This window comes from Lissotriton vulgaris, chromosome 4_1 (assembly GCF_964263255.1).
Source record: "Lissotriton vulgaris chromosome 4_1, aLisVul1.2, whole genome shotgun sequence".
In the NCBI taxonomy this organism is placed as follows: Eukaryota; Metazoa; Chordata; class Amphibia; order Caudata; family Salamandridae; genus Lissotriton; species Lissotriton vulgaris.
In genome coordinates this window covers 833148333-833172854 of record NC_141691.1, presented here as the reverse complement: position 1 = coordinate 833172854, position 24522 = coordinate 833148333, and the positions used below count along the sequence as shown (strand labels likewise).

The window sequence follows — 24522 nt, the reverse complement described above, 5'->3', positions numbered from 1 at the left end:
TGTGTTTGTATAAGAGAGGTTCAGAAGCAGCAGGTGCAGACGTAGGCCAAACATTTCCAGCATACACAGACCAGTCACAGCACATGCAGCAGTGTCCTTCCTCACACAAGAGCAGTGCCTAATTTAAGCTGGTGGTTGCTACCAGCACTCATTTTTGGGAACAGCACTTATTTTTCTTCATCAGTCATTTCCCAAGTGCAGGAGAGGGAAAACACACAAACAGGAGATAAGGATGAAGAGGAAGACGGAAAAATTGTCACCAAGGGAGAAAGTGGGAACCTGCAAGCGTGGGATGATAGGGCAAGAAGTCTCTGGTGGTGGAATAAAGAGGTCTAAGGTGGATTCAAGACTACACAGCATTTCTCTTCCGTGTGCTGACATTTAATAGCCCCTGCCACAGGCCTCTGAGCAGCGCTTTGGGCACTGGCACTCATTATTTTACAAATTAAACACTGACTAACAGTTGCATAATCATCAACAGTTCAAATTTGCCACACGTACCTAGGATAGGTGTGTGTGTGTGTGCATGTCTGTGTGTTTTCCATGCCCAATTTGCCCCCGCCGCTATACACAGCCCACCAGCTTCCACCTATGCAGGATCCAGCAGAGCAAAGGATGTACAGATCAGAAGGGAGAGGGAAAGAAATTAGAACAAAGCCCACAGGTCAGATCCTCTGCACGAACAATCATCAGATCGAGAGAACGGGTACGCAAAATTCTCAGAGATCGTAGGGAATACAGAAGACATGAATCCTGTAACGTTGTGGCACTAAACATTCCTGAAGAGGTACTGCCTTGGGAGAATAAATCTAACAAGAAGAGTGATATACCCGATAATCCCATTCGAGGAGTTCTCTTCCCACCAAAAACGAGTGGAAGTGCAAATCTATATATGCCCCAAAATATTGGGATTCAAAATGAAAAAAAATATCTCGAGAACCACCCTGATTAGTATGAAAAAGAAAATGGTGGAATAAAGTAATAGGCCCAAAGATAAACTTCTGTTCTAAATATCAAGTTATATCCATCAAAATGCTGTGTCTACAATCTGTGATACAAATGTGTAACAATTAGTACATTTTATTACACTGTTTTTAATTATATATTTGTGTTTTTATACTACATTTTATTGAAGGATGAGGTGTATTGATGTGGTTTCTATATATGGAGCTTAAGATATTTTTATTATGATAGAATTACAGAAAGAATATTTTGTATTAGAAAGTATTCATTTTAAATAAATGAGACATCTTTACATATAACTGTGTTCTGTGTTTAGACAGTGGATTGATTGGAATCAAAGATAAATTGGTACGCAAACATCCAAAATCAGTTTAAATGATTGGTAGTAAGAGTGAGTGACACAGAAGGGACCCCTGCTTGTTTTTATTATCAGACCCACATGTTCCCTTTATGTTGCAAGGCAGTAACAGGCATTAGGTGAAATTGGAAGAAAAAAAACAGACTACATACACATGCCTCTGTACAACAGAAAACAATGGAAATTGGGAGTAACATGTAGCACACCAAGCTCATTCACTGGATAAAGTTGGAGAATGGGTATCACAGGCCAGACACACAGCTCCTGCCTTCATCCAGTAGTCCGTAAATAAAGAGTTACAGAAGCTGGGGTAGCCGGTGATTTAAGATGATGATATGAGAATCAGAGCAGGTGGGTTTAAGACATTGGACCACATTCCACTGAAAGTGACTCTGTTTTGGTGATATATCTCCTTACCAGAAATAATTCTGAAGAACGAGCTCCCCTTGTCACTGGGTGGCCTAACATAGGAAGTTTTACATCTAGTAGCACAGTTGAGAGGGCCTTTTACAAACAAGAACACCTATTTTGCAAACTGCTTCTGCATCTAATTAAGCGATTTGCCAGATTAAGTTGTAGGCTAATATATCATCTTTTTGAAATGTGGTGGCTTAATGCAGCACCGTTTCAACAAATATAATAATAATAATAATAATACTGTATTTGTAAAGCGCAAGCTACCCGTAGGTTTCCCGGCGCTGGGGGCCGTCGGGAAGATTTAGCAAGCTATTGCCCAGAGTCACATGGTGCTGGGCAGACGCCGGCCACCGGTGATCGAACCGTGATCCCCAGCGTCCGGCATCATTCGCACTGGCCGCTGCACCACACCTCTTCCACACATACACCTCACTGTCCATGCAGATCAATGGAAGTTGGCAAGAATGATCAGACCTAAGCAGAAGCTAGCACTTCAAAACAACACACACATTATGCAAGTGGTGACTTGAAATACATGTTGCACTGTACACTAGCTCCTAATGCCACACATAACAACACTGAAACTTAGCTTACTGGAAAACTGACCAGTGGACCAATGTTGAGTCAAGAGATTCCTGCACTGACAGCCTAAGAATGATCCAGGATTATAGAAACTCTACCCATTTCATTACTCATTGACAACATTTCTGTAGTGTAACCAAAAATGAAAGTACCTAAATATGCGTCACTGTGAGTTAGTGTAAGTATCCAGGTTTACATATGGCAATCGGTACATGCCTTTAGCCTGTTTTTGGCCACCACAGTGTTGACAGATCTGAAAACTGAGTTAGCACAGAGAACTCAGTCATTCATATTCCTGAAGTTGATACAATGAGTATTACTGAGTTGGGAATTAATATTAGCCATGATGTGAATCTCTTGCGATAACTCCGTTTTTGATATCTACTATATAAATAGCGATTATTGAAAATAATTCTGAAAGTAAAATGACTATATGTATTTACTTCTCAGTCAAATAAAACAAAAAAGACATGTACAGAGTTCACTGGTATTAACTAAGTACCATTGATCATGTTTCTCAACAACAGGTCTATATATCTGCCAACTTGACATAGAAAAAAATTATGAACCAATTGCATGTGCCATACGTATTACGGGAGTGGCAGAGTTCAGCGTGCTGTATATTCACTGCTTTGAGCTACATACCCTTTGGTAATGCTGTACAAATTAGCCTATGAGGTGTGAGGTCATTTTCGCCTTACTGTGCTCTTATTTCCTTCCCTAATTTGGATTCCAGTGCACACATCTTTGAGAATCAGACAACAGGAGGTTATCTATTAAATAAAAACCATCCTACAAGATCTAAAAGTGACTCAGATAATAAGGCAGTCTTGATCATTACTTAATTGCCTTAGATATACCATAGTACACCCAGTTAAAACAATTTAAACTCTCCGAAATGAAGACGTCACAGATAAAACATGACAATAATAAGACACCTCGGAAGTCTTCTAGTTCTAACAATGAATTACTGAAAGTGTTCTAGAAGAATATTTCCATTTCAGCATGCATGCTTATCTTAGACTGTTATAAACTAACAGAATTTCTTCTCATCGCTCTTTATTACGTAGTCAATTTTGTCTGAGTAATTTCAATTCAAGAATTAGCTTATGCTGATCAAGGATTGAGTAATGGCGTGTTTTCCAACCATATACATTTAGGATGAAGTTTTGTTTTGCTGTTTTATCACACAAGACCAATATCTATGGCTAATATGGTGCATTTCTCATTATCCTGATGAAGGCCTCTCGGTTCAAAGCGGCTGAAACTAATTTATCACTATTCATATGGGAAGAATTGGGAAAAACCTATAGGTCTGGCCGTGGTAAGCTGATGCAATGGACATTTCATTATTTGCATTGAAAGCAACTGCCACAAAAATAAAAAGAAGAAAGAAGAAAACATACTCCCACCTAAACCAAGTCGCCACATGATTGCAATACATTACATTTTTTAACAAATTAACCATTGCATATAAATATAGCAGAACACTAAGGGTACTTTTATCAGGCAAGAGTGCTTAACCCCTTCGATGCTGGTGACGGAACCATTCCGTCATCAGTCACGGTTGAGCTGTGCTGATGACGGAATGGTTCCGTCACGACCACACCCTGTTCTGGAATGTGCAGCACGGGAGGGAAATCGGGGCCGCACGCAAGGTGTTAAAACAGAATCTGTTTATAATTTTAATGTAAACACAATTAATATTCCTTGCTAGGAAGTCAGAAGGACATGTTTTCAGGTCTTCGTGTGAACAGGACGGATGTTCCATGCTTTTTCATTGGGTCCCTCCTGGCACCTGTCATCAAGATCCAGGATTCGCTATATAATGGAGCGCTCAAGGTGTTTTCGAATGCCAGGGTGCCAAGTAATTAGTCAGCTAGTCTTGAGTGTAGGGATCTTAATGCAGAGGGAAGTGCAAGGGTTTAGTTAAACTGCCTCTTGGGGGACATAATAATTATTTACTGTGTCCCCAAATTTAAGAGTAAAAGGGGAGTGAGGATTAATTCGACCTATCAGGAAAGGTCAACGTGTTTCTGCAATTTAAACTGCAATTCTTCACACATAATTTTTGTCTTCGAGTATTTCACCCATCCACTTTATAAATATACATATCCCACACTACTATTGTTAAGTTGTAGTTTACATACAATGCAGTTATACTTTATTACTATTCAAAGCATCATTCCTGTTTGTAAAAAGAAAAAAATATTTCCAGTCTTGGGGAGTTGCTTCTCTACACTTGTAAAGCCACATCTTTTTTGGTATAAGCTTTCGAACTGTTCCAGATCCTGGGAAACCTTTAAACATAACTCTGTCCAGTGGTGCATTAAATGTGCCTAATGTACCATATTTTGTCACTTGGAGGGTATAGGGAGTGGGTACGTCCCTAGCATAGTTTCTCGTCTCCTTCCTATAGTCTGTCAGAGGCGTCACCTTCTCCATCTGTGGTTGCCTCTGTGTTCCCTTGCTAATTATTCTGTTCATTCTTTCCACTTGCCCAATGTCTCAATATCTCCGTCCATAACTCGGATATCGGACGCTTGAGAAGGCCTGTACAGGCCTGTTCCCATGTTTGTATTGGGGGGCCTTTCAGCTCTTTCCAGTTTATTCTGATTTGTCTATGAGCCAAAACTTGATCCATGTCTATGAATCTAGAGCCGACTTTCTTTGCCTTCGGTCGGGGAAACAATCCCATTAGGCACACATCAACTGTGCACTCAAGCTGTCTGCCCAGAGTCAGTTTTACCTGGGCCAGTACCACTCTCCAGTATTCCTGCAGTAGCTCACATCCCCACGTCATGTGTGTGAACCCCACATCTTGCTGCCCGCATCTAGAGCATTCTCTTGTTTACCCTCCATGCACAGCATTCAGCCTATGAAGTGTGAGATAAACCCTATGCACGTAATTGAATTGGATGAGTTTTAGAGCAGCATTCCTAGAGAGATGATCATTCTTGATTTGCTTGAGGTATAAATACGATAAAAGTTCAAAATCACACCCTGATGAAGTCCACAGATAGTTGGCTGCTGGCTGTTTTATGTAATTCCTGGGAGAAATAAAGATTACCTTGGATGCAATTTGGATGAAATTGACTTATTCGCTGTCGAAACTGTTTTTTGCCGTGCACTTCACATTCATGTTTTAAAGTATATTTAAATGTTTACATTTTTGGTAGTAATATATATTTTAGCAGAGGTTCATGGTTTTGCAGGGAAAAAGGTTGGCAACATATTGGAATTATAATATTTGTTAAAGTAATTGTTAATATTATATAATTGACTAGCAGCCCGTCCCGACGTTGTCCGGGAGCAATTAGGCTTCAGGGCCCCCGCCCGCCCCGACGTTGTCCGTGGGTCCCCCAGAGCCTTCCTCCATATATTGCAGTATTATACCTCTATGTTTACTTTGTACGCTTTTGTAACCTGCACACATAACTTTTTCATCCTGTAATGCACTGTTTGGCTCACTCTTTAATGCTCCGTTTGCTTCCTCTTGCTACCTGCACACGTCACTTTTTCCTCCTATACCTCTATGTTTACTTTCTACGCTTTTGTAACCTGCACACGTAACTTTTTCCTCCTGTAATGCACCATTTGGCTCACTTTTTTAATGCTCCGTTTGCCTCCTCTTGCTACCTGCACACGTCACTTTTTCCGCCTATGCCTCTATGTTTACTTTCTACGCTTTTGTAACCTGGACACATAACTTTTTCCTCCTGTAATGCACCGTTTGGCTCACTTTTGTAATGCTCCGTTTGCTTCCTCTTGCTCACGATGTACACTTTTGTAACCTGCACACGTAACTTTTTCCTCCTGTAATGCACCGTTTAGCTCACTTTTGTAATGCTCCGTTTGCTTCCTCTTGCTCACGATTTTCATTTTTGCTTCATTTTTCCGCCGCTCACCGCTCCTAAATAAATAAATAAATAACCTACCTCATCCGCCGCTCACCGCTCCTCACCGCCTGTCCGCCGCTCCTCACCGCCAGTCCGCCGCTCCTCACCGCCTGTCCGCCGCTCCTCACCGCTCCTCCCCACGCCATGTCCTCCGGTCCTCCTCGCTCTCCTGGACGCCGCTCCACCCCGCACTCTTCATGTTGGGCACCCACGTCGCGGCCGGCGCTTTTTCCAAGGGACTACTTTTTTTTCTGTAAAGTTTTTTAAATAACGTATATTTATTACGTTTATATAGCCTATGTCCATCTGTACACCCTGACGATTACAACGATGTATCGGGTGTGTGGATTGGCGCTGTGGTTCCAGAGTTTACCCGCCTCAAAGGTTCAAAGTTCTTCCTTTATAATAGTAGTATAGATTATTGAATAATTGATAATTACTTATGTTTTTTCGTTGTTTGAAATGTTATGGATATTATTAGTTACATTTCACAATTTAGTGTTAACTGTTTTTATAAATAATGCTGGTACCAGTTATTTTTTAAATCTAATTAAAATGTTTGTATTAAAGAAATATTGAAATAACATTGTTAATTTTATTATTTAAATGATTATTTTTGGTGTTCCTGTTTTCTTGTGGTAGGTAAGTGAATTTTTTTCAAATTTTAAGTTTTTAATTTTGCATTATAAATTTGACCTCTAAGGATAAAGGCCTTAGGCTCAGATCGAAAAGCATGGACATTTCACTAGTAGCATCTAATGTTGTCAAAGCAAACCTGGGTTAGATTATAAATTATCTTATTAACTCAAGATTACTCATCCTCGGAGGTTATCACCTCTTTTGAAACAGTAAACAGTTACAATAAATGTTTTTTCACAGGTACAATCAAATGCTAAGATACCATTAGCCCAGGCTGGTTTGATAAGGAATGTAGAGTCTGCTAATCAAAACCTGATAGACGCCTTTAATTATAGGCCGAGAAATCAGAATATTATATCTAAAGCGAGATCCTACTATAAGTTTACCATCAAAAAGCACAAAATGTCTCTGAAGGAGAAACTTGAAATGGACTTCTTAGTTGCTATAAATAAAAGAACTCTAAACTATTCTGGGCCATTGACAATGATAAACGACAGCCAACACACATACGTGACATTCTGGGCTCAAATATTAGTGCCCAGAATTGGGTTGACCATTTAAAGCATATTTATTTCTTTGGTGAACAATTGGTTCCTGAGTCTGATGAATCCCATCACTTTTTTCATTAACAATCAGGTTCAGCCTTGAGGAGGTCATGAAAGCCAATTCCACTAGCCCCTCTAAATAAAGCTCTGGGCCCGGATAGGGCTCCCATGGATATGTGCAAAGAAAATACTACTGCACTGACTCTTGTGGCATCCTGTAAGATTCTTAGACTCCTGTCAGCAGGCCATTATAGTACCAATCTTTAAAAAGGGTTTAAGACAGGATTTCACTTTTAGATTCTACGTTAAGGGGGCAGGCCGGATGATTTTACATAGTATGGAGGACTGGGACAAGCGGAATGAGATCCTAAGCAGGGCCCAATGCAGATCTAGTAAAGGCCTGCTGGAGCAGGAACAATGTCTTAATCTTAGCCTAATAGCAGAAAAATACACAATTACAAAGAAAGGATTGTTATATTTCTTCTCTGGGCTTCCATTTGGAGTAATAGCTCTTTTAATTGTGAATTTGTAGTGGATTGTTTGTCCTTAGATCATGGCTTAAGAACACCCTTGTTGAATTATATAAAAGAAACAGCAGAAGTAATTGGAAGACCAAAGCTATTCTCTCAATAGCATGATATTCTATTGGGGGACATCGGAAATATTAAAGACTTGTTTCTGAGCAGGGCACCGTTTGACAGAGAAGGCTGCAAGACTATGGAGGTATGCTAATGATGCAAGGGACAGGTCATTGATAACAAACGTTTGTGTAGGAACCATATGATGTAATTTAAGTTTTCCTGTTGGCCAATTGATGCTAAGTCCATTCTGCTTTGCCCTTGTAATGAGTCACCCCTCAAACACTGGATTACTTTATGTTCTTTTGTCAGTTTTATAAGGAAGTTAGAAGGACATTTTTATTACCATTCTTAAAGAACATTGGGTTTAGTCAATATAGACCTGCACTTTATTATCAAATTCTCCCATATCATGATGGTTGTTACTCTGTGGGAGCTTTTCTGAAAAATGCACATTATTGGCATGCGTCTACTGCTTTTTAGATACAATGCACTGGTCTTCTAATCTTCTTTTGAGAGTACTTTTCATCTGCTATTCGGATGACATGGATTTCACTGCGACCCCAAATAGGGGGAGTGTTTTTATGGGGAACTGAAGAGTTGCACTATTTTAATGTCATGGGGCTCATTACGATGTCATGTGGAATAACTCATCCCCCGACGCCGTCTCGGTCATGGGACAAACCGACATCTGGTCGTCAGTCCTGGCCCCCCATTAGGATGCTACCAAACACTGTTCGGTCGCATTCCTATATTTCACTAAAGGAGCATGCATTCCAGCCGTAACCGGCTATAATGCATGCTCCCATAGTAAAATGGGAGCTGCAGTTCATCCTAGCACCCCGTGGCAGGCACCTCAAGGTACCTGCCACAAGGTGCAGGGATCAACAGGGGACACCATAGGTGCCCTCTTGGCCTCCAACCGGAGGCCGTGCATCAAAGGGGGCCCTGCTGGGAGCCCCCAAAAACACTTTCCGGCATGGTTTCCATGTCATACAGACCGGCATGAGAACCATGCTGGAAGCCGTCATCATAATCACAAGTGCGGAAAGGCCCGCCCCTAAGATTACTGATGGAATTCTCCGAGCCCGTGAGAAACAAGCCGGAATGAGCGGTCCGTTTCCTTTCTGATCTCCTCCATTGCGATGAGGCAATTCAAGTCCATCCACCTAGCAGCCTCTGCAAAGCAGAGGCATAGGAATGAGGCCATGTGGGACATATTCTGGGACAATCTAAAGCGCTGTTTTATTTACATATGAGATGATGGTAAATCCATAATATTCGATGATCTTCATTAGCGGTCGCATGTAAAAATTAAACAAAGTTGACTCTAGGAGGAGCCCTGCGGCACTCCTTGTTTCAGTGGAAGATCTTCTGACTGGTAGGGTTTTTTGTGACACCTGAAATGTGTGCCCCTGCAAAAAAGAGACAATCCAGCTCAGCGCTTTATGGCCCACACAACAGTTACAAAGTCTTTAGATCACGATGCGGTGGGTCACTGTCGAATGCGGCACTGAGATCCAGTAATAGCAGTGCCACAGATCCGCCTGCATCCAACATCTGACATACATACTCTGTTGCCAGCAACAAGGCTCACTCAGTGCTGTAGGAGGGCTAAAAACCCAATTTTGTCTTGTGCAGTAAGTCATGGCTCTCTACAAAGCTTAAAAGCTACAACATTGTATTTTTCTTTTTTTTGTAGTATATAATATGCATTTAATTTGTATTTGGTTTTAGGTATTTACATATTTTGTATGAAATGATTAGGAGGTGGAGCATTTCTATTAGTTCTCTCCAAAATCCTAAATTTTCAGTACTGTTGGTGTGCAACCCTTTCCCTACTGTATTGTAAATCTAACACCAACATTGTCTAAAACAGGGCTGGTCCTAAGACTTTTGGGGCCTGGGCAGAAAGGGAATGTGTGGGGCCCTTCTAATTTACATACAGTGTGAAATCACAGGAAATGACATTACAGGAAGTCCCATCAATTGACTATCGTGGAGGGGCTTTGGATGAAGCAATTTTCTTAGTGCGCATGACAGTAAAACAATAAAACATAAATATTAAAACTAATAAAAAAAGTATACTTATTTTTAAGTTCTATATATGGAAATACTTTATATTAGTTCTTCGGTACAAGTCCTGCTTCCCAGTTGTCATATTAGCAAATGCTGGCAACCTCTGTATAGTGGTTGTTCCCAGAGTCAGTGCTGTGGCATACCACTGGGATGGGCTGCCCTAGGTTTTCCAGCTCATCTATTTGTGTTGTAGCACCTATTGATTATCCAGCTTGCCTATACCAATACCTTGGCAAGCAAAAAAAGTTGGAAATTTGGCATCCAGCCTGAGCTTGCAGTAGGATCCAGGAGAAACATCTAAAATGAAGAACAATCCTGCACACTGCCACTCTGCTTTGATAGGCATCAGAGCACTGGGCCATGGCTGTGAGCTCCAGGCGAGAGGAGGCAAGGTAAATTGTTCTTTCCCAATACTCTCTGGTCACTGACTGTTGCTTGTAGTTAATGAATTATTGATGATTTTTCTTACTGGTGTGGCAGCAGAGATAGTTATAAGAATGTTCTTGAAGAAATATGGTGGATAAGGTTTAGAAGAGCAGCCGGCTGGCCTGCTTGCTTTGGCCAGAGTCATATGTTTAGGTCACCAAGGATGCATTATGGTGGAGTGTAATGTCATAAAGTTTGAAACTGAGTCTAGAAATGTGTCTGGGTGTTACTGTGGGTTCTCAAGCTAAGATTGTAGCAGCCACAGCATCAACATCTAAGGCAACTACATCTAAGCAGGCAGTCACTTCTGGGCCCAATGTGTAATTTTAGATGGTTCATTTTAAAATTAAAATTGTAATCATGTTTTGTAATTTAAAATGTATACTTTTATGATTCTCTGTTTGAATCGAATAACGTTTTTGAACCGAACCGTGTCTGGGTGGTGGTCTGTAAAGTAGGAGGACGTTGGTGTCGGGTTGCATCTAGTAACGAGGGCCTCACAAACTTGTATGGACATGTTTTCAGCTTTTGTGAGAGTAATTGTTTCCTTGAATATAACAGCTAGTCCAGCTCCCAACACAGGAGCCATGTTGCTGAAGATAAATAAGGAAGGGCATTTGGGCATGACTTTGAATAAAAATAGATTTAGAGAATTGTACTGGTGGCCAACAATGGAAAATGATGTGGAAATGATGGGTGGCAAGTGTGTGATGTTGGCTGCCAATGATATGGGGTGGGAATATGTCACTCTGACAGTGAATGTTACAGATCCCCAAGTCAGAGTTTTTAGAAATGTTGAGGATAGATTTTCTTGGCTCATTTCTAATGTTACCTGCTGTTCAATGTTTTGCCTTAGTTTTAGATGATTAATTGTCTAAATGGCTGCAAGTAAAATGTGTTTATGAGTCAAGTACAAAAAGTATCACCACATTCCTTATGGATGTGTTTATCAGGGAAGGATTTCCTTCTGTTTTGGTATATGCTAATGGGTAGCAGATGACATCACTAGAAATGCAGAGATTTTTTAACGGAGGCTGGTATCAAACATGGGAAATGTAGCTTATATCATCTACAGGGGAATGGTCAAGTTGAGAGGGCTAATCGTATGGCAAATGAATGTGTACTTGGTGCAGTGTTTAAGAGGGTTTATGTGACTGAAGCTGCATGTGCCATCTTGTGGTCTATCCGCAACACCCTACACAGTGTTACAAGAGTCTAACATTTCAGAGCTTTTTGAGGTAGACATACAAAGGTTTGATTAGGTTTTGGATGAATGACTTGGCCAAACATAAGGGTATGGTTAGGATCATCCATGGAGAAGAAACTGATTAATGTTCTCACTTTGGTATACTCCTTACTCAAGCACAAAATAAGAAAAGAGTTTATACTAGCAATTGCACCAAAGCTAGAGTGTTTAAGAGAGGTGAGTTGGCTTTAGTTAAATTACCAGAGTAGAGCATTACAGGGAGAAGTTAAGTTCACTCTGCTGTGTCAAATTGAAGAAGTGAGTGAGATTGGGTCTGCTGTGAGGCTTATTAATGACCAATAATGGAACTGTTCAAGGGGGATCAAGGAAGCCCCTAAGTATGTTTCTGTGTCTGGTGTGGGAACGGAAGGCGATGAAACAGCTTAGTTTGGTGTTCACCAGCTACATGATGTAATCACCAGTAATATGATAACACAGTCAGTTCTTGTAGTCACTTGCAAAATTGTATTTGTGTCAGTAAACTGCTAGTTAAATTTCAAGATGTCTTTGTGTGTTGGTGCCATATATTGCATTGTTTTGTTTCAGCTGGGGTGTTGCATTCTTGTGAAAGATTCAAGAGCTTTAGTATTTACATTTTTGGTTTAAGTATTTGTAATCTGTTTCTAAATCTTGTGTGTTTATATTTATTTAGTTTCCTTACTGCTTCGAGGTCACTGAAGGTGGAAGGTGTGTGGTGTCTGCTCTCATAGATGTGTTTCTGGCAGTGTGTGAGTGGAATATAGAATGTTGTTATATTAGGCGTGTGCTGAGTGGAGACTGGAACAGAATGTGTGGAGAGCAGAGTGGGGAGACACATGGAAGGTGTATGGGTCTTTCCTCTGACAGCTGCCAGTAAAATTGTACTATCAATAGACTGTTGCCAATGAAAAGAACTTGCCTGCATTTTTTCCCGCATACTGCAAAAAGCCTCATTAAAAAATCCAATGCATAACATTCCTCAGCGGTCTTAGGTGATTGTATAAGTAAGTGTAGAAAATATCTGTATGCTATTGATATAATCAAAATATTTTATAATATTAAAAATTAAACTGCAAAACACATTAAAACATCTTCAATGAATAACAAAAAAAATCATGGAATAATCACATTCAAATGCATTAGTCAGCTCAAAGGCAAGTCCACTTAGAATTCATTGATTTTTTTGATTTGCAGGTGCTAAAAGAAGGAACTTCATTGCCCAATCAATTGATTGCATGAGTAGACAATCACATCTCAGTGTATGTAATGTATTTTGCACCTATGAGACGCCTAAATGAAAGATCTGCTTCAGTGTCTGAGGAGTCAGAGACCTTGTGACGCTGAATATATCTACGCAGAAGAGGTCCGGCATGGACAGTATCTGATTATCAATATGAATGTAGTTGATGGTGAATGTTTATCCCATCTGCCTTCAAGTTCAACGCCTATATCAATCCACTAGAAGAGTAAATTAGAAAACTGCTGGGTATTTGAACCACGAGCTGATAATTTCCATATTTTTGTTCAAAATCATGGTACTATCCAACTATTCTAATAGAGATCTTGGTTTTCTCACAGACATTGGCTGAGCCTTAGGTGACTGAAGTAAATTCTATGAAGGCCCCAAAGTAGAACTTGTTTAAAAAATGTTTTGAAAGTCACAGATCCACTGTTAACATTGCCAGCAGCCAGTTCTGCAACATTTTGAACAACTTTAGATATTTTGTGGAATTACTGCAGTGAACAGTTTCACCCATTATTATCGCAGGCCTCCTCTGGCACGAAGAGATATTTAAAATATTTTGTGCGGCAATACTGGGATCTTTTCCAATAGAACTGCGCATTCCTACTGCCCCCCAACTTTTAAAAATCCTCTCGGAGTAGATGACTTTCAAGAGTCCCTCAAAGAAGCAAATTAACTATTTGCACACTCAAGTAGTGCTTACAAAACAAAAGCAAATCTGCAGTCATATCCTCTAAAAAAGAGAAGTTCACCAGGCATAGACATTGAAACACCTAGATGTTTACTTCAATGAGACTTTCTTGATAGTCCTCCATGCTGATTATTTATTCAGAAACAATTTGCACCACCTTTCTCGGATTGGAACAGTAATGCACAAGGCCCTTGAAGATTAAGATGTGCACTCTCAACTCCCGGTGTGACGCAAATGTACTTTACTTACCTGGTGTTACAATAAATCAAAAAAATAAATTACAAAGGGTGCACAATGCTGAGGTTTCCCTTGCAGCTGGTAACAGGAGTATAGAAGAGTTGGCAGGATACAAGAAAAATCTTCATTGTCTTCCGGAAGAAATCAGAGTGAAGTACAAATCATACCTGCCAACTCGCACGGTGCCACCGCATGACACATGATATTGGCTACCATCACACGGTCACCCTTTAAGGCGCCAATATCACATGGTGGCAATTTTTCAGCTCGTTTTCCGAAGATTTGAACTGCTGACGTGCATTAAGTAGGGTGACCAACCGTCCATAAATTTCACGGACCGTCCGTAAAATGGACCTCACGTCCGTTGTCCGTGAGGATCCCTTTACGGATGCCTTTTGTCCGTAAATTTGGCCTTGGAGGGAGCATCACTGCTCCCCTGTGAGAAGCTTCAGCCCCCTGATGGGGCCGCCTCGCACTCTTCCTAGAGCACAAGAACAGCCCCACCCTGCCCATTGTCATTCTGTATGTGGCTGATGATTGCCACATACAGAATGACAGTGAGGCAGTCTGGTTTGTTGTGGTGGCCTCCTCCTGCCTCAATGTACAGTAGGGAATTTTGTAAGAAAGATAAAAGGTTAAACACCCATGCTGCAACGTGAGAATACAGTTAACATAAAGACGCCTGTGAAACAAGTAAAGATCTATATCATATTCAACAAAGCCATGTTTGTTGCTTTTTTATTTTAAGCAATAAACAACCATTGACAAAGCCAATAGTCCTGGTTTGTTGTTGGTGTAATAATACTTGCCGTATTATATATCTGGATGCAATGACCAAAACAGCATAATACCTATTGGGCGGAACACTATGCTAAGCACAGATTTTTAGTGTAGATGTTTTAAGCCATGCTCTTAATTACATCGAACACCCCCTTTGAAGACACCCCCTCAGTTTTTTTACCTCACTTAAAGTCCTGGAAACACCATCATGTCACAGTCACCTCACGTCCTGGCAGTTTGCATCATGCATGACTCATGACTTCTAAGTTTTCAGGGGCATAGTAAACCCTCAACCACTGCACCCCTTGCTTTCGTAAACTATAGCAAGGGTGAAGTTCTTGATGGGCCTCTTCAGCTCATAATGTGAAAAGTTGGGTAAGTAAATAAGTGAAGTAATGGGTGAATGGCTGGATGGATTAGTGAAAGGATGAATGATAGGGTGAATGGATACGTAATGAAAAAGGATGGATTGATGAGAGAAAAGGTAAATAGATGGCGGTATGGGTGGAAGGGTAGATAGGTGAGTGAATGGGTGGATGGATGAGTGAAAGGATGGATGGATTGATGGATGAGTGAAAGGATGGATGGATTGATGAATTGATAAGTGAATGGATGGATGGATAAGTAAAAGAGTGGATGTAAGGATTGATGAGTGAGTGAAAGGTGGTAGACAGACAAAAGGATGGATAGCTGAGTGAAGAAGTGAAAGGATAGAAGGATTTGATTTGATTTTTAAATTTATAGAGCGCAACAAATGCCGGGAGGCTTCTTGGTGCTAGGACTCAGCAACGTGTCGGGCTAGCATGTGAGTGAACATTAGAGGTCAGATTGGAATAGCCATGTTTTTACTGCCTTCCTGAATGTTTTGAGGTCTGCGTGTTTTTAATTGCTAATGGGAGAAGATTTCAGGATTTGGCAGACCTCAGCAGGAAACTCCTACCTCCCTATCATCCTTGTTTGAACCTAGAGATTTGCAGCAGTTTTTGTTGTGAAGATCTGAGGTTTCTAGACGGAGCGTAATATTTTATGCGCGATGTCAAGTACGAGGGGCCTTTTCCCTGAACTGCTTTGAAGGTGATGCACAAAGCTTTAAATACTATTCTTTTCTTAACTGGCAGCCAGTGCAATGTATCTAGCTCCCGGGAAACTGACTCATGTTTAGGGAAATTCAAAATCAGTCTTGCTGCTGCATTTTGCAGTCGTTGTAGCTTTTTCAAGAATTGAGTTTGGATCCCCCAATAAATTGCGTTGCCATAATCCAACCTGGAGATGGCAAGGGCAGTTACCACTGTTTTTAGAGCCTCAGGAGGAATGAAGGCGCGGATCTTCCTAATCATTTTGAGGATAGCCCAGAAACGGGAAGTAAGGCAGTTAATTTGCCTGTCAAACGTCAGCCTACAGTCAAAAGTAATACCAAGGTTTTTTTGCCTTTGAGACTAGTGGAGAACATTCGCCCAGCTCTGAAGGCCACCAGTTCGAAGACCAGGCCATGGGGTTGGCACCCAGCAGCAATAGCTTGGTCTTGCTGCCGTTAAGTTTAAGACAATTGGATTGCATCCAAGAGTTAACATGACGCATGCAGTTATTAAAGCGATCAGCAGTCTCCTCCACTTTATTGGTTACTGAGACGACTACCTGCGTGTCATAAGCATATGACACTACAGAGAACCCATACTGTTTCATCAGAGTGGCCAAAAGTGTCAAGTGAATGTTAAATAACTTAGGGCATAAAGACAAGCCCTGCGGTACTCCACATTGCAGATTAAAAGTTTGAGAGCTGGATTCATTAAGTTTGACTCTAAAGGATCTCTCAGTGAGGTAAGATGTTAAAAGAGTCGTGGCAGAATCTTGAATGCCCATATCAGACAATTTGAAGATTAAGATGTCATGATTAACGGTGTTGAAGGCTGCCAACAGATCTAACAATATCAGGGCTGCCTTCCCGCCTTCATCCAGTGTCTTCATAAGCTCTTCGTATGCAGTGATTAAGGCAGTTTCGGTTCCGTAGCCCTCTCTAAACCCAAATTGTGAATGGTCGAGTAAATTATTGGTGGAGACATAAGTCGAAAGCTGGATGTTCAGCAGTTTCTCCAGAACCTTAGAAAAAACTGGATTCTGGAGATTGGTCGATAATTATTGGGTTCGCAGGGTCCAGATGAAATTTTTTCAGCAATGGTAGTACAGAAGCTGTCTTCCATGCTTCAGGAAACTTCCTGTGAAGTATGATCTCAGAGAATAGCTCAATTAATTGTTCACTGAGGATATCTGGAAAAAGATGGAGAATTTTTGGGGGACACGGATCAGACGGTGCCCCAGATTTAGTGCCTAATATAGTTTCAGTGATCTGTTCTCTGGTTGGCGGTGAGAAGGAGAATCCAGAAGAACTCGGGGCAAGGTCACTCCTACTAGGGGGTGAATCGTTGGAGAGATTGGAAAAAGTTCTGTAGACCAGCTCCACCTTGTCCACAAAAGCCTGGCCAAGAATGTTGCAAAAGTCTGGAATGTTATCACATTAGATTTTGGACAGCATTTTTGCTAATTTTCTGACGGTAGAAAAGAGCTCTTTACTTGAGTTTTTAGAAGCCAAGATTTTCGTAGTAAAATAGTTACTTTTTTCCTCTGTGATCAGTTTTTTATAGGTGGCTGGTGGCTAGTGCCTATGCGTAATCCTTTTTCAAATCTTTACTATAGTTTTGTCTCCATTGTTTTTCTGTTCTCCTACAGAGCTGTTTTTGTTTCCTTAGTCTATCGGAAAACCATGGCTTGGAAGGTTTATTCCTTCTTGAAACAGTGTTTTTTTGAGGGGCTTTGGTGTTGGTTGCATTGGTAATTCAAGAGGTTATATTCTGTACTGCCAAATCGATTTTAACCTGTAGATTAGGTTTATTTGTCAGTATAGATGCCTGAATGTGGTCAGAGTCAATTTTTGCTCAATCTCGGTAGGTGTGTGCCGCTGATAGATTAATCCCTGTCTTCGCCTGAGGTGCGGCCTTGATGGTAAACACAATGGCTTTATGATCTGACCATACCACTGGTAAGACCTCCTTTATTTTGATGTTGGGGCTGGAGGTAAAAAGGCCGTCCAGTGTATGTCCAGTGCTCTCTTTGACCATTTGCTCCATCCGTAGACTTGACATGGTGTCAAAAAGTCCAGCGTTCTTAGAGTCCAGAACGTTCTCTAAGTGGTGATTGAAATCGCCTAATATGGTAGAATGTGCATAATTGATGCTGGTTTCTAGATAAGGAGTGAGTTTGTCCACCAGAGGGGTCTGAACTCTGGGTGGATAGTAAATTAATATACCATTCCAAGAGTCATTAGGACTGAGTTGTATCTGAAAAGATAGCAATTCGCAGTCCTTTGTGGTCCCTAATGAAGATGTTGTTATAGATATACCATCTTTAAAAATGATGGCTAGTCCGCCTCCTCTTTTGTTATTTCTATCTGCTCTAATGATCTGGAAACCAATAGGGAATGCTTGTAATAAATCTGGGTCAGATGCATCATTGGCCCAAGTTTAAATTACAAAAACTAATACAAGTGATGGCTTTCTAACATCTCAGCCATCTCTAAATTGTGTTTGATTAGAGAGTGTGAGTTGAGTAACATGGATTTTATTTATCTGTCAATTTCTAACTGTTTTACTGTTTTACTTTGGTATGGATGAGAGAATGGATGGATGGATGAATGAAAGGATGGATGAATAATAGGGTCAATGGATGGATTAATGAATGGATAGTAGATGGGTGGGTGGAAGGATGAATGATTAAATAAGGGAAAGGGTGATGGAGAGAGAAAGAGAGGATGAATGACTGAAAGGGTGAATTAGTGGAAGGCCAAGTGACTGGGTGGATGATTGAGTAAGTGAAAGAATGGCTGGATGGGTGAAAGGGTAAATCCCTGGATGGATGAGTGAATAGATGGATGGGTGGAAGAGTGGATGGATGAGTGTAAGGATGGATGGGGTGAAAGGGTAGATGGATGGATACTGGACGGATGAGTGAAAGGGTGGATGGAAGGATGGATGAGTGAAATGATGGATGGAAGGATACATGGTGGATAGGTTTGCAAATGGTTGAATGTGTTTGGATATAGATGGGAACACAGATGGAAGGACAGAATGAATGGTGAAAGACTGAATGATGGATGAAAGAATAACATCTTATAGCACCCATTATATTAAGTAACATTTCCTATACATTGACTTTCACATTTATGTGATTCATTGTCTCTATATAGTGTGTGTGTGTGTGTGTGTGTGTGTGTGATGTATCGCACTCTGACACCCTGCCCTACATACTTGGGATGAGTAGCACTATAAAAGAAATTAAATACGCATGAGAGTCAGTCTATGTGAAGACGAGAGGTACCATTAGAGGGAGTGGTGGCAAGGCCGAACTGTCCGGATCGGGGATCGGGTGTTTCCCTTGGAGGCTCAAAAGGGGGGTGGGGCGGTTTAGTTACTGGGGGCTGCCACTGCAAAGTTCCTTGTATATCCAGTAGTTTTCAATCATCAACAAAAGCGGCCTCACATATACAGGTGTGGTTCACCATTGCCTGGTGACTAATGTACCTGCTGGAGCGAGATGCGAGTTTTGAATCGTCTAAGGTAGCAAGCTGAGGGCATACTGAAAAACCGTGAAGTGCAAGATTGACTCAACCTAATATACATTTATTTTGACTTGTACTTAAGTGGTTGTCTATTTACTTACTTATATACTATTGTGTGACATCCTCTGATGTGTTCAGAAAACGTACCTTTTGTACCGATGATATGTCCTGAATTTTGACCTCCTGTCCTGAATTTTTGTACTGAATTTTGACCCATGTCCTAAATTTTTACACTCACCGTCCTGAATTTGCACCCATGCCAGTTGGTCACCCTAGCATTAAGGTGAGTGAAAATACTGCAGGACATCAGCACCAGCCGCAGCAGGCTCTTTTTTTTGGAGGAGCCTTGGGGGCGAGGTTGAAAAGTGCCTCTTAGGAACTTCTGGGCTAAAGTTCCTCTCCCCTCCAAGGCACCACGCCCTCCTCACACTGTAAGATTTGTATTCAGGTTGCCAGATATGACAAATGTATGTCTATTATTTTCTAATGAGACTACGCGTAGGTATGAATCCATTCTCAAAACAAAATCAGCCCATGCTGGGCAGCAACAGTTGTGAGGTCCCTAGACAAAAACCTGTGTACTCAGAGACACTTCCGGTTGACAAGGATTGTCCGGTGAGTTTACTGATTTTCTTTAGACTGCTTGACAAAAGTGTTAGGTGCTGGTAAGTTTATTGGTATCTTAAGGCTCAAGTCACCACATTGTTTTAACCTTGCTCACCTCACCGGTAACTTCAGCTTGGCAGCACCCGAAATCACCTCCTGCAAAACCATTTCCATTACATATAATTCCATTCCCTCTATATTGGCTCGAACTAAGTTTGCAATTTCAAACCTCTCTGTCCGCGGCCTATGCAAACTGCCTTATAAGCCCTGCATGAGGGTTGTTGGGCCTTAGGTTTCCTGGTTACATAATTAGCACAACACACCACACAAAACAGCGCTACCGCTAGTGTTGATAATGAAACCAATACCGAGTCTGTGAAATGCGTGGATTATGTGTGAAAACAATAAGCGGGCCTCTGGTTTCCACACTTCCTGTGCTCGGCCGTAGAATAGAACAACTAATTGGTGTTGTGGCTGACAGAGGTTTCAGATAGTCTGAGGCTTTAGACCTTATGTTACTGTAGCCAGTTGCTTTGTCTGCTGTCCTATTTCCTTACCGCAGACTTGCTTTGAGGGTTTTGTGTGAGCAAGAATTAGCCGGGTATCCAGGTATACAAACAGACAGTCTGTTTTTTTTATTAACGCTAAATAAAGGAAAATGATACAACGCCCACAAAGAATTTGTAATTTTCCTGTCATGACTACTACACCTATTCATTGCTTCTCTTCTCATTACAAAACATATGCCGTTCTGCAGCAGATAAACAATCAGCGGTCCTGGTTCAAGTAATTTATACTGCTTGGGTGGTATGAAAGAAATCAGAGACTTGAGTAATCTCCTCGAAGTCAAACACGTATTAAGTACAAACATAGCAAGCAAGCTTCAAAGTGCAATTTGGCGTTCCAGTGGTCCACCGTCTGATCAGTTTGAGCATGTAATGCTAAATTCTATACATTTTAGTGCTACCTTTATAAATGTTGTTCTCAATGCAGTAATTGGAGGACAGGACATGTGATTGAACAGAAATGTCAGACAGACCTAACAGGGTCGTGCCAGGCCCAACAACTAAGGGAGTAGCCAGAAAATGTAAATACCACCCAATTAAACCATACCTCTACTCACACCGAGCACTTGAGGAGAGCAAACCCGACCCTCCTTAGGAGAGTTAACTGTACCCTTTGATAGTCCATCTATCCATCCATCCATTTATACAATCATCCTAATATGAATCCACACATCAACACGTCAATGTATTCCTCTATCCACCATTTTACTGATCCGTCCTTTCACTCTTCCCCATCTGTCCATTTTTCATCCTTCCTTTAATTCACTCTTTCGTCTATCAATAATTTTACTGTCCCATCCAATCTTTCATTTTGTTCATTAATTCGTTGCTTCACCCTTCAATCCTACCATTCGCCTTTTCTTCTTTATATTCTTTCATGTTTCCTTCCTTTCACGTTTCCTTTCTTCTTTTTAGCTACCCATTTTATGTCTCTCATCAATACCTTTTTTTTTACATTTCTCTCGCATGATCACTTTTACTACCAGTCCCTCTCTCTGTGTTTTCCCATTTCCATAATTACTTATTCTCTGTTTCCTTTGCTGTGCATATTAGCCCACCTACCACACCCCTCTGCCACAGTATTGCTTGACTGTTTTATTTATGAGCGCTTTGCAGGCCTGCAAACTGAAAAGGTCCATAAACAACTAATTACAGTTTAGTGAACCCCATTCATCAGGTGATGGGCCCAGTGGCTGCCCCTGCTTAAGCTGCTTAAGTGGGGGGTTCCCTGCGCCAATATCAACAACCAATTGCAAAAGGCTGACTTCCCTAAATCTGCAACTCTTGCATCGTGGTACAAACAATGGAATGAGGCTAGACTTTTTTGAGCCATCAGGGTGAAAATTACAAAAAACAATTTGATGGACAGAATGTAGATCAATGTCTTACATTCACCCCAGTACAAGGATCTGGGCCTAAATCCATCGTTTTTTGCACGCCACACCACCCTGGGTCAGATAATGGCTTTATGCAAATCAGCTCTGACCCTGTGCCCCATGGGAACAGTCCAGTCCGAATTACAACAGCCATATCTTTTCCAGACCGGAATCAAGCATCCGAGGACCGGACCGGTTTCGAGGTAACACCTCTCATCAGCCCGGCTAGCTTGACTCCAGTTGTGTGGAGTCTCTGGGACCCACGTCTGAGCTACCCCAGTACACTCAGGGAGAAAATTACAAAAAACAATTTGATGGACAGAATGTAGATCAATGTCTTACATTCACCCCAGTACAAGGATCTGGGCCTAAATCCATCATTTTTTGCACTCCACACCACCCTGGGTCAGATAATGGCTTTATGCAAATCAGCTCTGACCCTGTGCCCCATGGGAACAGTCCAGTCCGAACTACAACAGCCATATCTTTCCCAGACCGGAATCAAGCATCCGAGGACCGGACCGGTTTCGAGGTAACACCTCTCATCAACCCGGCTAGCTTGACTCCAGTGGTGTGGAGGCTCTGGGACCCACGTCTGAGCTACCCCAGTAAACTCAGGGAGAAAATTACAAAAAACAAACGTGCAGGGTAAACGTGCAGTGTACAGCACTGGCTAAGGAGATGCCAGTGGTAGACTGACAGACCAAGCATTAACAATATCAGTCGTTTTGGATTTTTCTTAGAAGAAAATATTTTTTATGAAGCCTTATTAACACTGTGCAAGGGTACCTCTAGGACAGGACCATTGAAAGCTTACCCAATACAAGGAACACGGCGGGTGTTGCCAACAGCAGTATAAGACTCACTTGCTTGTAAAGAAGAGGTTCAGAAGCAGCAAGTGCAGACGTAGGCCAAACCTTTCCAGCATACACAGACCAGTCACAACACATGCAGCAGTGTCCTTCCTCACACAAATGCAGTGCCTAATTTAAGCTAGTGGTTGCCGGTGGGGGCTACCAGCACTCATTTTTGGGGAACACCACTTATTTTTCTTTATCAATCATTTCCCAAGTGCAGGAGAGGGAAAACCTACAAATGGTGAATAAGGATGAAGAGGAAGACGGAAAAACTGTCACCAAGGGAAAAAGTGGGAACCTGCAAGAGTGGGATGAAAGGGCAAGAAGTGTCTGGTGGTGGATTAAAGAGGCAGGACTACACAACGTTTCTCTTCCATGTGCTGACATTTAACACCCCCTGCCGCTGGCCTCTGAGCAGCGATTTGGGCACAGGCACTCACTTTTTTACAAGTTAAGTGCTGGAGAACAGTTATAAAATGGTCAACAGTTCAAACTTGCCTCATGTACCTAGGATAGGTGTGTGTGTGTGTGTACATGTCTGTGTGTTTTCCATAGCCCAATTTTCCCCCTGCCGCCATACAAAGCCCACCAGCTCCCTCCTATGCAGGATCAGGCAAAGCAGAGTACGTACAGATCAGAAGTGAGAGGGAAAGAAATTAGAACTAAGCTCACAAGTCAGACCCTCTACACGAACAATCACCTGATCGAGAGGACGGGCACGAAAAATTCTCAGAGAACCTAGGGAATACTGAAGACAAGAACATGCAACATTGTGGCACTAAACATTCCTGAATAGAAGGAGAGAGGTGCTGCCATGAGAGAATAAATCTAACAAAAATAGTGATATACTCGTTAAACCCATTGGAGGAGTTGTCTTCCCGCCAAAAATGAGTGGAAGTGAGAATCAATATATACCCCAAAATATTGGAATGAAAAGGATAAAAAATTAAAAAATAATATCTCGAGAACCATTCAGAATAGTCTGAAAAAGAAGGTGGTGGAATAAAGTAATAGGCCTAAAGATAAACTTCTGTTCTAAATATCTTTTCCTGATGCCTAAAGGTGGAGGTTTCAAGTTATATCCACCGAAACGCGGCGTCGACAATCTGTGCTACGAATGTGCAACAATTAGTAAATTTCATGATATTTCTTTTTAATTATATTTTTGTGTTTTTATACTAAATTTTATTGATTGATGAAGTGTATTGATGATGTTTCTATGTATGGAGCTTAAGGTATTTTTATTATGATATAATTACAGAAAGAATATTTTGTATTAGAAAGTATTTATTTTAAATAAATGAGACATCCTTACATATAATTGTGTTCATTGTTTAGACAGTGGAGTGATTGGAATCCAAGATTTATTGGTAGCCAACCATCCAAAATCAGTTCAAAGGATTGATAGTAAGAGTGAGTGACACAAAAGGGACCCTTACTTGTTTTTATTATCAGACCCATATGTTGCCTTTATGCTGCCTGGCAGTAACGGCATTAGGCCAAATTGGAAAACAAAACAGAAGATAGATACACATACCTCTCTGTACAACAGAAAGCAGTGGAAATGAGGAGTAACATGTAGCAAACCACGCTCATTCGCTGGAGAAAGTTGGAAAATAAGTATCACAGGCCGGACACACAGCTCCTGCCCCCATCCAGGAGTCTGTATATGGAGAGTTACAGAAACTGGTGGTAGCCGGTGGTTTAAGATGAAGATATGAGAAGCAGAGCAGGTGGGTTTAAGACATTGGTCCACAATCCACTGAAAGTGACTCTGCTTTGGTGCTATATCTTCTTAACCGCAGTAGTTCTGTATAATGAGTTACCCTTGTCACTGGCTGGCCTA

General features: G+C 41.3%; 1 protein-coding gene across 2 annotated transcripts in view; it reads left to right on the top strand.

The window, feature by feature from the left end:
- Window positions 1-24522, top strand: part of DCDC2 (doublecortin domain containing 2) — a 641411-nt gene that overhangs the window by 180145 nt on the left and 436744 nt on the right. The window lies entirely within an intron of this gene.